This window comes from Dipodomys merriami, unplaced genomic scaffold (genome assembly GCF_024711535.1).
Source record: "Dipodomys merriami isolate MVZ:Mamm:240054 unplaced genomic scaffold, mDipMer1.0.p SCAF_161, whole genome shotgun sequence".
Lineage (NCBI taxonomy): Eukaryota > Metazoa > Chordata > Mammalia > Rodentia > Heteromyidae > Dipodomys > Dipodomys merriami.
The window spans coordinates 1,630,001-1,644,416 of NW_027202949.1; positions in this window are offsets into that span (position 1 = coordinate 1,630,001).

Here is a 14,416-nt window from a genome sequence, read left to right on the forward strand (position 1 = left end):
AACCCTAAACGCAACCCTAACCCTAACCCTAATTCTAACACTCACACTCACCCTAACCATAATCTTAAACATAACCCTCATCCTAACCATAACCCAAGCCCTAACCCTAACCCTAAACCTTACGTAAAACTAACCCTAACCCTCACCCTCACCATAGCCCTCACCCTAACTCTAATTCTAACACAAACCTTCACCGTAACCCAAAACTTAACCGAACCCTAATTCTCACCCTAACCCTAACCCTAACCCTCAACTTAACCCTTAACCTCAAACTCACCCTCATTCTCAGCCTAACCCTAAGCCTAAGCCTAACCCTAACCCTAAGACTCACCCTAACCCTTACCCTAATCCTAATCCTAACCCTAAGCCTAAACCTCACCCTCACCCTCACCCTCACCCTAATCCTCACCCTAACCCTAATTCTAACACTAAACCTAAACCCAACCCTCAACCTCAGCCTCACCCTTACCCTAACTCTAAACCTAAACCTCACCCTCACCCTAACCCTCACCGTAACCCTAACTCTAGCACTAACCCTAAATGTAACCCTCAACCTTACCCTAACTCTAACACTAACCCTAACACTAAAACTCACCCTAACCCTAACCCTATCCCTCACCATCACAGTAACCATAACCTAACCCTAACAATAACCCTAACCTTAACTCTAACCCTCACCCTCACCCTAGCCCTCACCCTAACCCTAATTCTAACCCTCACTCTCACCCTTATCTTAACCCTCAACCTCAGCCTAAAACTCACCTTTACCCGTACCATCATCCTCACTCTAACCGTCACCCTAACCCTAAACCTCATCCTAAACCTCAACTTAAACTTAAACCTAACCATCACCCTAACCCTAACCCTCACCGTCAACCTCATGCTCAGCCTAACCCTAAGCCTAAGCCTAACGCTCACTCTAACCCTCATCCTCACCCTAGCCCTCACCCTAACCCTAATCCTAACCCGATCCCTCATACTAACCCTCCCCTAACCCTAACCCTAACAATCACCTAACCCTAATCCTCACCCCCAACCTCACCCTCAGCATAACCCTAACCCTAAGCCTAACCCGAAACCCTAATTCTCACATACCATCACCATAACCCTAATCCTAATCCTAACCTAAACCCTAACGCTAAACATCAACCTAACCCTCACCCTAACCTTAACACTAACACTAATCCTAACCCTAACCCTCGACCTAACCCTCCCCCAACCCTAAATCTAATCCTAAACTCACCATCACCTTAACACTAATCCTAACCCTAACGCTCACCCTAAACCTCACCCTCACTCTAAACCTAACCCTTATCCTAACCCTCACCGTAACCCTAACCCTAAACCTAAATCTCACCCAAACACTAACCCTAACCCTCACCCTCACCCTAGCCCTCACCCTAACCCTAATTCTGACCCTAATCCTCATCCTAAACCTCACCCTAACCCTAACCCTAACCTTCACCCTAATCTTAAGCCTAACCCTAACCCTCAACCTAACCCTAACCTCACGCTCACCGTAACCCTAACCCTAACCCTCATCATAACCTTAAACATAACCTGAACCCTAACTCTCACCCTAACCCTACCCCAAACTCTTACCCTAACACTAACACTCACACTCACCCTCAGCCTCAGCCTATCCTTAATCCTAAGCCTAAACCTAAACCTAACCTCACACTCACCCTAACCCTTACCCTAAACCTAATCCTAACACTAAGGCTAACCCTTACCCACACCTTAAACCTTACGGTAACACTGACCTAACACTAACTCTCACCCTCACCCTAACCCTAACCCTCATCCTCACCCTAAACCTCACACTAACCCTAACCCTAACCCTAATCCTCAATCTAACCCTCAGCCTAACCCTAAACCTAACCCTAAACCTAACCCTCACACTCACCCTTATCTTAACCCTCACCCTCAGCCTAAACCTCAACTTTACCCTTACCAACATCCTCCCCCTAACCGTCACCCTAACCCTAAACCTCATCCTAACCCTCACCCTACACGTAATCCTAACCATCACCTTAACCCTAAAACTCACCCTCAACTCTTGCTCAGCCTAAACCTAAGCCTAAGCCTGGCCCTAACCCTAACCCTCACACTCACCCTAACCCTTACTCGAATCCTAATCCTAACACTAAGCGTAACCCTCACCCTCACACTAACCCTCACCGTAACCCTAACTCTAACACTAACCCTAACCCTAACCCTCAACCTCAGCCTCAACCTAACCCTAACTCTAACCCTAAACCTCACCCTCATCCTAACCCCAACCCTAAATCTAACGCTAAACCTCAGCCTAACCCAAACCCTAAACCTCACCCTCACCCTAGCCCTCACCCTAAACCTAATGCTAAACCTAACCCTCATCCTAACCCTCACCCTAACACTAACCATAGCACTCATCCTCACCTTCAACCTAACCCTAAACCTAACCCTAACACTCCACCTAACCCTAACCCTCACCCTCACTGTAACCGTTACCCTAACCCTCACAGTAACCCTAAACTTAACCCGAACCCTAACTCTCACCCTAACCCTAACCCTAACCCTCACCCTAACCCTAACCCTCACCCTCACCCTCACTCTCAGCCTAACCCTAAGCCTATGCCTAACCCTAACGCAACCCTCACACTCACCCAAACCCTTACACTAATCCTAATCCCAAACCTAAGACTAAACCTCACCCACACCCTCACCCTCACTCTAACACTCACCCTAACCCTAACTCTAAGACTAACCCTAAACCTAACCCTCAACCTCAGCCTCAACCTTACCCTAACTCTAACCCTAAACCTCACTTTCACCCTATCCCTAACTCTAACCGTGTCCCTAACACTAAACCTCACCCTAATCCTAAACCGAACCCTCAAACTCAGGCTCAACCTAAACCTAAGCCTAAGCCTAACCCTTACTCTAACCCTCACCCGCACCATAGCCCTCACAGTAAACCTAATCCTAAACCTTTTCCTCATCCTAACCCTTACCCTAACCCTAACCCTAACCATCACTAACCCTAATCCTCACCCCCAACCTCACCCTCAGCCTAACCCTAAGCCTAAGCCTAACTCTAAACCTCAACCTAACCCTCACCCTAACCTTAAACCTAACACTGAACCTAACACTAACCCTCGACCTAACCCTAAACCTAAACCTAAAACTCACCCTCACCCTAACCCAAATCCTAAACCTAACCCTAACCCTCAGCCTCACTCTTACACTAACCGGCAACCTAACCCTAACCGAAACCCTAACCCTAACCCTAAACCTTACCCTAACACTAACTCTAATCCTCACCATCACCCTAGCCCTCACCCTAACCCTAATCCTAACCCTAAACCTCACCCTAACCATAAACCTAGCCGAACCCTAAATCTCAACCTAACCCTAAACCTAACCCTCACCTTAACCCTAACCCTCACACTCACCCGAACCATTACACTAATCCTAATCCTAACCCTAAGCCTAACCCTCACCCTCACTCTCACCCTCACTCCAACCCTCACCCAAACCCTAAATCTAACACTAACCCTAAACTTAACGCTCAACCTCAGCCTCACCCTTAGCCTAACTCTAACCCTAAACCTCACCCTCACCCTAACCCTAACTCTAACCCTAACCCTAACACTAAACCTCACCCTAACCCTAACCCTAACCCTCACCCTCACAGTAACGGTAACCCTAACCCTAACCATGACAGTAACCCTAACCTAATACTAACCCTCACCCTAACCATAGCCCTCACCCTAAAATTAACCCTCACCCTAACACTTACCCTCAACCTAACACTAACCCTAACCCTAACACTAAATCTCCCACTAACCCTAACCCTCACCCTAATCCTAAACCTCACCCTAATGCTAAACCTAACTCTAACCCTCACCCTGACCCTAGCCTTCACCCTAAACCTAATTCTAACCCTCAGTCTCACCCTAACCCTAACCCTCATCCTCACCCTATACCTCACACAAACCCTAACCCTAAACCTAATCATCAATCTAACCCTCACCCTAAACCTTACCCTAACCCAAAACCTAACTCTAAACCATACCCTAACCCTAACCCTAAACCTCATCCTCACCCTAGCCCTCACCCTAACCCTAATCCTAACCCTAACCCTTATCCTAACCCTCACCCAAACACTAACCCTAACCCTAACCCTCACCCTCACCCTCACACTAACCCTAAACCTAATACTAAACCTCAACCTAACCCTAACCCTCACTCTCACTATAACCGTTACCCTAACGCTAACCCCAACCCAAAACTTAACCCGAAACCTAACTCTCACCCTAACCCTGAACCTAATCCTCACCCTAACCATCACCCTCAACCTCAGCCTAACACTAAGCCTAACTCAATCCCTAACCCTAACACTCATGGTATCATTCACCCTAACCGTAACCCTAATCCTAATGCTAACCCTAACCCTAAACCTCACCCTCACCTAACCCTCAACTTAAGCCTAATCCTAACATTAATCCTAACCCTAACCCTAACCCTAAACTTCAGCCTAAACCCTAAAAATCTCACTAACCCTCACACTAATCCTCAACCGAACCCTCAACCTAACATTAACCCTAACACTAACCCTAACATTAATGCTCGACCTAACCCTACAACTAACCCTAAATGTAACCTTAAACCTCACCCTCACACTAACCCTAATCCTAAACTAAACACTAAACCTCACCCTAATCCTAAAGCTCACCCTCACCCTCACCCTCACCATAACTCTAACCCTAACCCTAACAATAAAACAAATCCTAACCCTAAACCTGACCCTTACCCTAACCCTAATCCTAACACTCACCCTCAACCTAACCATAATCTTAACCCTAACCCTCAACCTAACCCTAATCCTCACTCTCACCATAATCCTAACCCTCATCCTAACCCTAACCCAAACCCTAACCCTAATGATAAACCTTACCGTACCATTAACCCTAACCCTCACCCTCACCCTAGCCCTCACTCTAACACTAATCCAAACCCTAACCCTCACCTTAACCCTAAACATAATAAAACCTTAACTCTCACCCTAACACTAACCCTAACCTTCACCGTAACCCTAACTCTCACCCTCACCCTCACTCTCAGTCTAAACCTAAGCCTAAGCCTAACCCTAACCATAAACATCACACTCACCCTAACCCTTACCCTAATCTGAATCCTAACACTAAGCCTAAGCCTAACCTTCATGCTCAAACTCACCCTAATCCTAACCCTTACCCTAACTTTAACTCAAAATCTAACCCTAACCCTAACCCTCAAACTCAGCCCCACCCTTACCCTAACTCTAAACCTAAACCTCACCCTCACCCTAACTCTAACCCTAACCCTAAACTTGACCCTAACCCTAACACTAAACCTCACCCTCAACCTAGCATTCACCCTAACCCTAATCCTAACACTAAGCCTCATCCTAACCCTCCGCATAACCCTAATATAAACCTCACCCTCATCCTAACCCTCACCCTAAACTTCACCCTAACCCTAACACTAACCCTAACCCTAACCCTAACCCTCCACATAACCCTCACCCTAACCCTAAATCTAAACCTCATGCTCACCCTAACCCTAACTCTAACCCTAACCCAAAACCTAAACCTGACCCTAACCCTAAACCCTAATGCTCACCTTACTCTCAACGTTACCTTAACCCAAAACCTAACCCTAATAATAACCCTAACCCTAATCCTAACACTCACCCTAACCAAAAACCTCACCGTAACCCATACCCTAACCCAAACACTAACCCTCACAGTAACCCTAACCCTAACCTCATCCTATCCCTAATTCTAACCCTAACCCTAACACTAAAAACCTCAACCTAACCCTAACCCTAACCCTCAACCTCACCCTCAACATAACCGTAACCCTAACCCTAAACCTAACCATAACCCTAACCCTAACCCTAACCCTCACCCTCACCCTAAACCTAAACCTAAACCTAACACTCACCCTAATCCTAACCCTCACCCTTACCGTCACCCTAACCCACATCCTAACACTCACCCTAACCCTAACCCTAAATCTCACCCTAACCCTAAACCTACCCGTAACCCTCAACCTAACCCTAACCCTCACACTCAACGTAAACCTAACCCTAACCCTCACCCTAACTCGAAACTTATCCTGAACCCTAACTCCCACCCTAACCCTCACCCTCACGCTCACACTCAATGTAACCCTAAGCCTAACCCTAACCCTAACCATAAACCTCACCTTAACCTAACCCTAAACATCACCCGCTCCCTAGCCATTACCCTAACCCTAATCCTAACATTAACCCTCATCCTAACCCACTCCATAACCCTAACCCTAACCCAAACAATAACACTAAAGCTCAAGCTCACCCTTAGCCCAAACCTAAGCCTAACCCTAAGCATAACCCTAAACCTAACCACAACCCTCACACTCATTCTGCACCCTAACCTTCACCGTTTCTCTAACCCGAACCCTAACCCTAAACCTAAACCACACCCTTACCCTATACCTAACCCTAACCCTAACCCTCATCCACACCCTAACCCTAACACTAAACCTAACCCTAACCCTCACCCTAACCGTCACCCTAACCTTATATCTAACCCTAAACCTCACCCTCACCCTCATCCTAACCCTAACCCTAACCCTAAACCCCACCCTAACCATAACCCTAAACCTCACCCGCACCCTCACCCTCACCGTAACTCTAATGCTAACCCTAAAAATAACACTCCCCCTAACCCTAACCATCACCCTAACCCTAATCCTCACCCCACCCTCACCCTCAGCCTTTCCCTAAGCCTAAGCCTAACCTTTACCCTAACCCTCACAATCATGCTCACCCTAACCCTAATCCTAAACCTATCCCTATCCCTAAACCTCAACCTAACCCTCACCCTCACCCTAAAACTAATAGTAACCCTAAACCTAAACCTCACCCTAACCCTCCCGCTAACCCTAACTCTAACCCTAAAGCTCAACCTCACCATAAACCTAACCCTAACCCTTACTCTAAAACTCACCCTAACCCTAACCCAAACCCTCAACCTCAACCTCACCGTAACTCTAACCCTAACCTTAACAGTAACACTAACCCTAACCCAAACCATCACCCTAACCCTAATCCTCACCTCCACCCTCACCCTCAGCCTAACCCTAAGCCTAAGCCTCACCCTCACCCTAACTGTCACACTCACCCTCACCCTACCCCTAATACTAAATCTAACCCTATCCCTAAACCTCAACCTAACCCTCACCCTCCCCGTAACCCTAACACTAAACCTCAACCTAAATCTCACCCTAAACCTAACCCTCACCCTCACCCTCAATCTCACCATAACTCTAAACCTAACCCTAAATCTAACACTAACCCTAACCCTAACCATAAACATAACCATAACCATCAACTTCAGAATCACCCTCAGCTCCAACTTAACCCTAAACATAACACTAACAATAACCTTAATCCTAAACCTAACACTAATCCTCAACCCCACCCTCACCCTCAGCCGAATCCTAAGCCTAAACCGAAGCCTAAACCTAACCCTAACCCTAACTGTAACCCTAAACCTAACCCTAAACCTAACCTTAATCCTCAGCCTCACCCTCACCCTATCCAAAACCCTAACCCTAACCCTCACCCTAACCCTAAGCCTAACCATAACCCTGACCCTCACACTCACCCTCAACCTAACCCTAACCCTAAACCTAACCATATCCCTAAACTTAACCCTCACCCTAACCCTCACCCTAACACTAATCCTAACCCTAAACGTCATCCTAACCCTCACACTAACCCTAACCCTAACCCTCACCCTAACCCTAAACCTAACCCTCAACTTCATGCTTGGCCTAAGCCTAAGCCTAAGCCTAAATCTAACCCAAACATTCAACATAATGCTAACCCTAACTCTAAGCCTAAACCTCACTCTCACACTAACCCTAACTCTAACCCTTACCCTAAACCTAAACCTCATCCTAACACTAATCCTAAACCTCACCCTCACCCTCACCGTAACCGTAACCCAAACCCTAACCCTACCAATAACCCTAATACTAACCCTAACCCTCACCCTAACACTTACCCTCAGCCTAACACTAACACTAACTCTAACACTAACCCTCACACTAACCCTAACCATCACCCAGACTCTAAAACTCACCCTAAACCTAAACCTAACCCTCACCTTCATCCTAGCCCTCACAATAACCCTAATCCTCATCCTCACCCTAAACCTCACCCTAACTCTAACACTAATCCTCAAGCTATCCCTCACCCACACCCTTCCCCTAAGCCTAACCCTCACCCCACTGTAACCCTCACCCTCAGCCTAAACCTCAAGTTTGCCCTTACCATCACCCCCATGCTAACCCTTACCCTAAACCTAACCCTAACCCTAATCCTCAACATAACCCTAATTCCACCCCAAAACCTCATGCTCACCCTAACTATAACCCTAACCCTAACCCTAACCCTAACCCTCATCCTAACCCTAAACCTCACACTAACCCTAACCCTAAACCTAACCCTAACACTCACCATTATCTTAATCCTCACCCTCAGCCTAAACCTCACCTTTACCCTTACTATCATCCTCACCCTAAACCTCCCCCTAACCCTAAACCTCATCGTAACCCTCACCCTAACCATAAAACTAACCATCACCCTAACGCTAATCCTCAACCTCAACCTCACCCTCAGCCTAACCCTAAGCCTAAGTCTAAACCTTACCATAATCGTCACCCTCACCCTAGCCCTCACTCTAACCCTAATCCAAACTCTAACCCTCATCCTAACCCTCACCCTAAACCTAATCCTAACCCTCATCATCACCCTCACCATAGCCCTCATCCTAACCCTAAGCCTCAACCTAATCCTAACCCTCACCCTCACAGTAACTCTTTTCCTGACACTCACCGTAACCCTAAACTTAACCTGAAACCTAATTCTCACCCTAAACCTAACACTAACCCTCACCCTAACCCTAACCCTAAACTTCATCCTCACCCTAGCACTCACCCTAACCATAATCCTAAACCTAACCCTCATCCTAACCATCCTCCTAACCCTAAACCTAACCCTCACTCTAACCCTAACACCCTCAACCTCACCCTCAGCCTAACCCAAAGCCTAACCCTAAACCTAACCCTAACACAGACACTTATCCCAAACCTAAACCTAAACCTAAGCCTAAGTTTATCCCTTACCCTAAACTTCACCCTCACCCTAACACTAATCCTAATCCTCACCCTAACCCTAACCCTAAACCTCCCCCTAACTCTCACCCTAACACTAACACTAACACTAACCCTAACCCTAACCCTCCACCTAACCCTCACCCTAACCCTAACTCTAACTCTAAACCTCACCCTCACCCTAAACCTCACCCTAACCCTAATCCTAACCCTCACCCTCACCCGCACCATAACCGTAACCTTAAACCGAACCCTAACAATAACCCTAACCCTAATCTTAACCCTCACCCTAAGCATAACCCTCACCCTAACCCTAAACCTAAAACTTACCCTCACCCTAGCTCTCACCCTAACCCTAATCCTAACCCTAGCCCTCATCCTAACCCTCCCCCTAACCCTTACTCTAACCCTCACCGTAACCCTAACCCTCACCCTCAACCACACCCTCAGCCTAAACCTAAGCCTAACCATAAACCTAACCCTAACACATACACGCACAATCACCTTGACACTAATACTAACCCTAACCCTAACCCTAACCCTCCCGGTAACTCTCACCGTAACCCTAACCCTAACACTAACCCTAACCCTAACCCTCAACCTCACCCTAATCCTAAACCTAACTCTAACCCTAAGCCAAACCCTAAACCTCAACCTAACCCTAACTCTAACCCTCACCCTCACCCTAAACCTCACACTAACGCTAAACCTAATCCTCAATCTACCCTCACCCTAAACCTAAAACTAACCTTAACCCTCACCCTTATCTTAACCCTCAACCTCAGCCTAAACCTCACCTTTACCCTTACCATCATCCTCACCTTAACCCTCACCCTAACCCTAAACCTCATCCTAACCCTCACCCTAACAGTAAAAGTAACCCTCACCATAACCATAACCCTCAACCTCAACCTCACCCTCAGCCTAACCCTAAGCCTAACCCTAAATCTAACCCTAACACACAAACGCACCCTCACCCTGACCCTAATCCTAACCCTAACCCTAACCCTTACACTCCCCGTAACTCTCACCCTAACCCTAACACTAACACTAACCCTAACCCTCAGACTCACTCTCACCCTAACCCTAATCCTATCCCTAACCCTCATCCTAACCCTCCCCCTAACCCTTACACTAAACCTCACCCTAACCCTAACCCTCAAAGTCAACCTCACCCTTAGCCTAAACATTAGCCTAAACCTAAAACTAAACCTAACACACACACTCAACCTCACCCTAACCCTAATCCTAACCCTAAGCTTCCCCCTCACCCTCACCGTCAGTGTAAACCTAAGCCTAACCCTAACCCTAAACATAACACAAACCTAACCCTTACCCAAATCCTAATCCTAACCCTAACCCTAAGCCTCACCCTCAGCCTCAACTTTACCCTAACTCTAACCCTATATTTCACACTCACCTTAACCCTAACCCTAACTCTAACCCTAAACCTCATCCTAACCCTCCCCATAACCCTAACCCTAACCCTCAACCTAACCCAAACCCTCAAACTCACACTCAACCTCAGCCTAAACCTAAGTCTAAACCTAAAAATAAACCTAACACACTCACTCACCCTCAACCTAACCCTAATCCTAACCCTAAAATTCACCCTCACCCTCACCCTCAGTATAAACCAAAGTCTAACACTAACCCTAACCATCACACTCAACCTAACCATTACCTTAATCCTAATCCTATCCCTAACCCTAAGCCTCACCCTCAGCCTCAACTTTACACTAACTCTAACTCTATACCTCACACTCACCATAACCATAACCCTAACCCTAACCCTAAACCTCACCCTAACACTAACCCTAAATCTCAACCTCAGCCTAGCCCTCACCCTAACCCTAATCCTAACCCTAATCCTCATCCTAACCCTCCCCATAACCTTAACCCTAACCCTCACCCTAACCGTAACCCTCAAACTCACCCTGAACCTCAGCCTAAACCTAAGCCTAACACTATACCTAACACTAACCCTCACACTAACCCTAACCATAACCCTAATTCTAACCGTATCCCTCACACTCACCCTAACCCTAACCCTAAACCTAACCCTAAACCTAACAATAAACCTAACCCTAAACCTCACCCTCAGTCTCACCCTAAACCTAATTCTAACCCAAACCTCAAACTCACAGTAACCCTAACCCTAACCCTAACCTTAAACCTCACACTCACACTCACCCTTGCCCTTACCCTAACACTAATCCTAACCCTAAACCTCATCCTAACCCTCCTCCTAAATCTTACCCTCACCCTCAACGTCACCCTTAGCCTAACCCTAAGCCTAACCCTAAACCTAAACCTAACACACACACTCACCCTCACTCTAACCCTGATCCTGTCCCTAACCCTAACCCTAACCCTAACCCTCCCCCTAACTATCACCCTAAACCTAACACTAAAACTAACCCTTACCCTAACCCTCAACCTAAACCTCACCCTAACCCTAACTCTAACCCTAAACCTCACCCTCATTCTAACCCTAACTCTAACCCTAACCCAAACCCTAAACCTCACACTAACACTAACCCTAACACTAGCACACACCCTCATCCTCATTCTAATTCAAGCCTAACCCTAACCCTAACCCTCACACTCACCCCAAACCTAACCCTAAACCTCAACCTAACACTCACCCTCACCCTCAACCTCAGCCTAACACTAATTCTACTCTTAACCCTAACCCCAAGCCTCACCCTCAACCTAACCCTCACCTTAAGCCTAACCCTAACATTAATCCTAACCCTAACCCTCACCCTCAGCCTCACCCTAAATCTAACTCTAACACTAAACCTCACCCTGACCCTAACCCTAAACCTAACCCTATCCCTAAACCTCATCCTAGCCCTAACCCTAACCCTCACCCTCACCATAACCTTAACCCTAACCCTAAAGCTAAAATAACTCTAACCCTAACCCTAAACCTCACCCTAAGCATAACCCTCACCCTAAACCTAACCCTCACCATAAGGCTTAACCTAACCTAACACTAACCCTAACCTTAACACTAAACCTCGCACTAACCCTAACCATCACCCTAACACTAAACCTCACCCTAACACTAACCCTAAACCTCACCCTCTCCCTAGACCTCGCCCTAACCCTAACCCTAATTCTCACCCTAAAGTGCACACTAACCCAAACACTAATCCTCAATCTAACTCTCACCCTCAACCTATCCCTAACTCTCACCCTCACCCTAACCCTAACCCTCACCCTAACCCTAACCCTCAACCTCACCCTCACCCTCAGCCTTACCCTAAGCCTAACCCTAACCCTAACGCTCACACTAACCCTAACCCTTACCCTAAACCTAAGCCTAACCCTCACCTTCAACCTAACCCTAAATCTAACCCTAACCCTAACCCTTAACCTCACCCTCACCCGCAGCCTTACCCTAATCCTAACCCTAACCCTAACGCTCACACTAACCCTAACCCTTACCCTAAACCTAAGCCTAACCCTCACCTTCAACCTAACCCTAAATCTAACACTAACCCTAAACCTCACCCTCACCCTAACCCCTCCCCTTTACCATTACCCTCAACCTCAGCCTAACCCTGAACTTTACACTTATCGTCAATCCCACCCTAACCCTCACTCTAACTCTAACACTCACCTTAACCCTAACTCTACCCCGAAACCTCACACTCACCCTAACCCTAATTCTAACACTAACCCTAACACTAACCCTCACCCTAACCCTAACACTAACCATCACCCTAACCCTAACCTCACCACCACCCTCACCCTCAGCCTAAACCTAAGCCAAAGCCTAACCCTAACCCTAAACCTCACACTCACCCTCACCCTAACCCTAACCCTAACCCTAATCCTAAACCTCAACCTTACCCTCAACGTAACCTTAACCCTAACACTTACCCTAAACCTAACCCTCCACCTAACCCTCCAACTAAACCTAAGTCTAACCATAAACGTAACCCTCACCATAACACTAATCCTAGGCCTAAACCTAAACCTCACCCTAACCCTAACACTCACCCTCACCTCACCCCAATCCTAACCCTAACCCTCACCCTAAACCTTACCCTCACCGTCACTGTAACCCTAACCCTCATCCTAACCCTCACCCTAACCCTAACCCTAAACATTACTATAAAACTAACCCTAATCCTCACCTTCACCCTAGCCCTCACCCTAACCCTACTCGTAAACCTAATCCTCATCCTAACCCTCACCCTAATTCTAAGCCTAACTCTAACCCTAACCCTAACCCCAAAACTCACTGTAACCCTAACACTAACCCTACCACTAACACTAACCCTAAACCTAACCGTAAACCTAACCCTAAACCTAACCCTAATCCTCAGCCTCACCCACACCCTAACCCAAACCCTAACCCTAACCGTCATCCTAACTCTAAGCCTAACCCTAACCCTAATCCTAACCCTCACACTCACCCTCACCCTAACCCTAATCCTAAACCTAACCCTATCCCTAACCCTAACCCTGACCCTAACCCTCAGCCTAGCCCTCATCCTTACACTTATCCTAACCCTAATCCTCACCCTAACCATAACCCTCACCCTAACCCTAACCCTCCCCCTAAGACTTACCCTCACCCTAACACTAACCCTAACCCTAACACTAACCCTCACACTAACCCTAAAAATCACCCTAACACTAACACTCATCCTAAGTCTAACCCTAACCCTCACCCTCACCCTATCCTTCACCCTAAACCTAACCCTCATCCTCACCATAAACCTCACTCTAAACCTAACCCGCACACTAACCCTAACTCTACCCCTAACAATAACACTAATCCTAACCCTAAACCTAACCCGAACCCTAACCCTAATGCTAACACTCAACCTTTCCCTAACCCTAACCCTCACCCTAACCCTAAATGTACCCCTAAACCTCACCCTCACCCTCACCCTAACTCTAACCCTAACCCTAACACTAAACCTCATTTTAACCCTAAACCGAACCCTTACCCTCACTTTAAACGTAACCCTAACCCTAAACCTAACAATAACCCTAACCCTAACCCTAACCCTCACCCTAAACATAACACGTACCCTAACCTTAACACTCACCCTAAAACTAACCCTAACCATCACCCTTATCTTAACCCTCACCGACAGCCTAAACCTCACCTTTACCCTTACCTTCATCCTCACCCTAACCCTATACCTCATCCTAACCCTCGCCCTAAGCATAAACCTAACCATCATCCTAAACC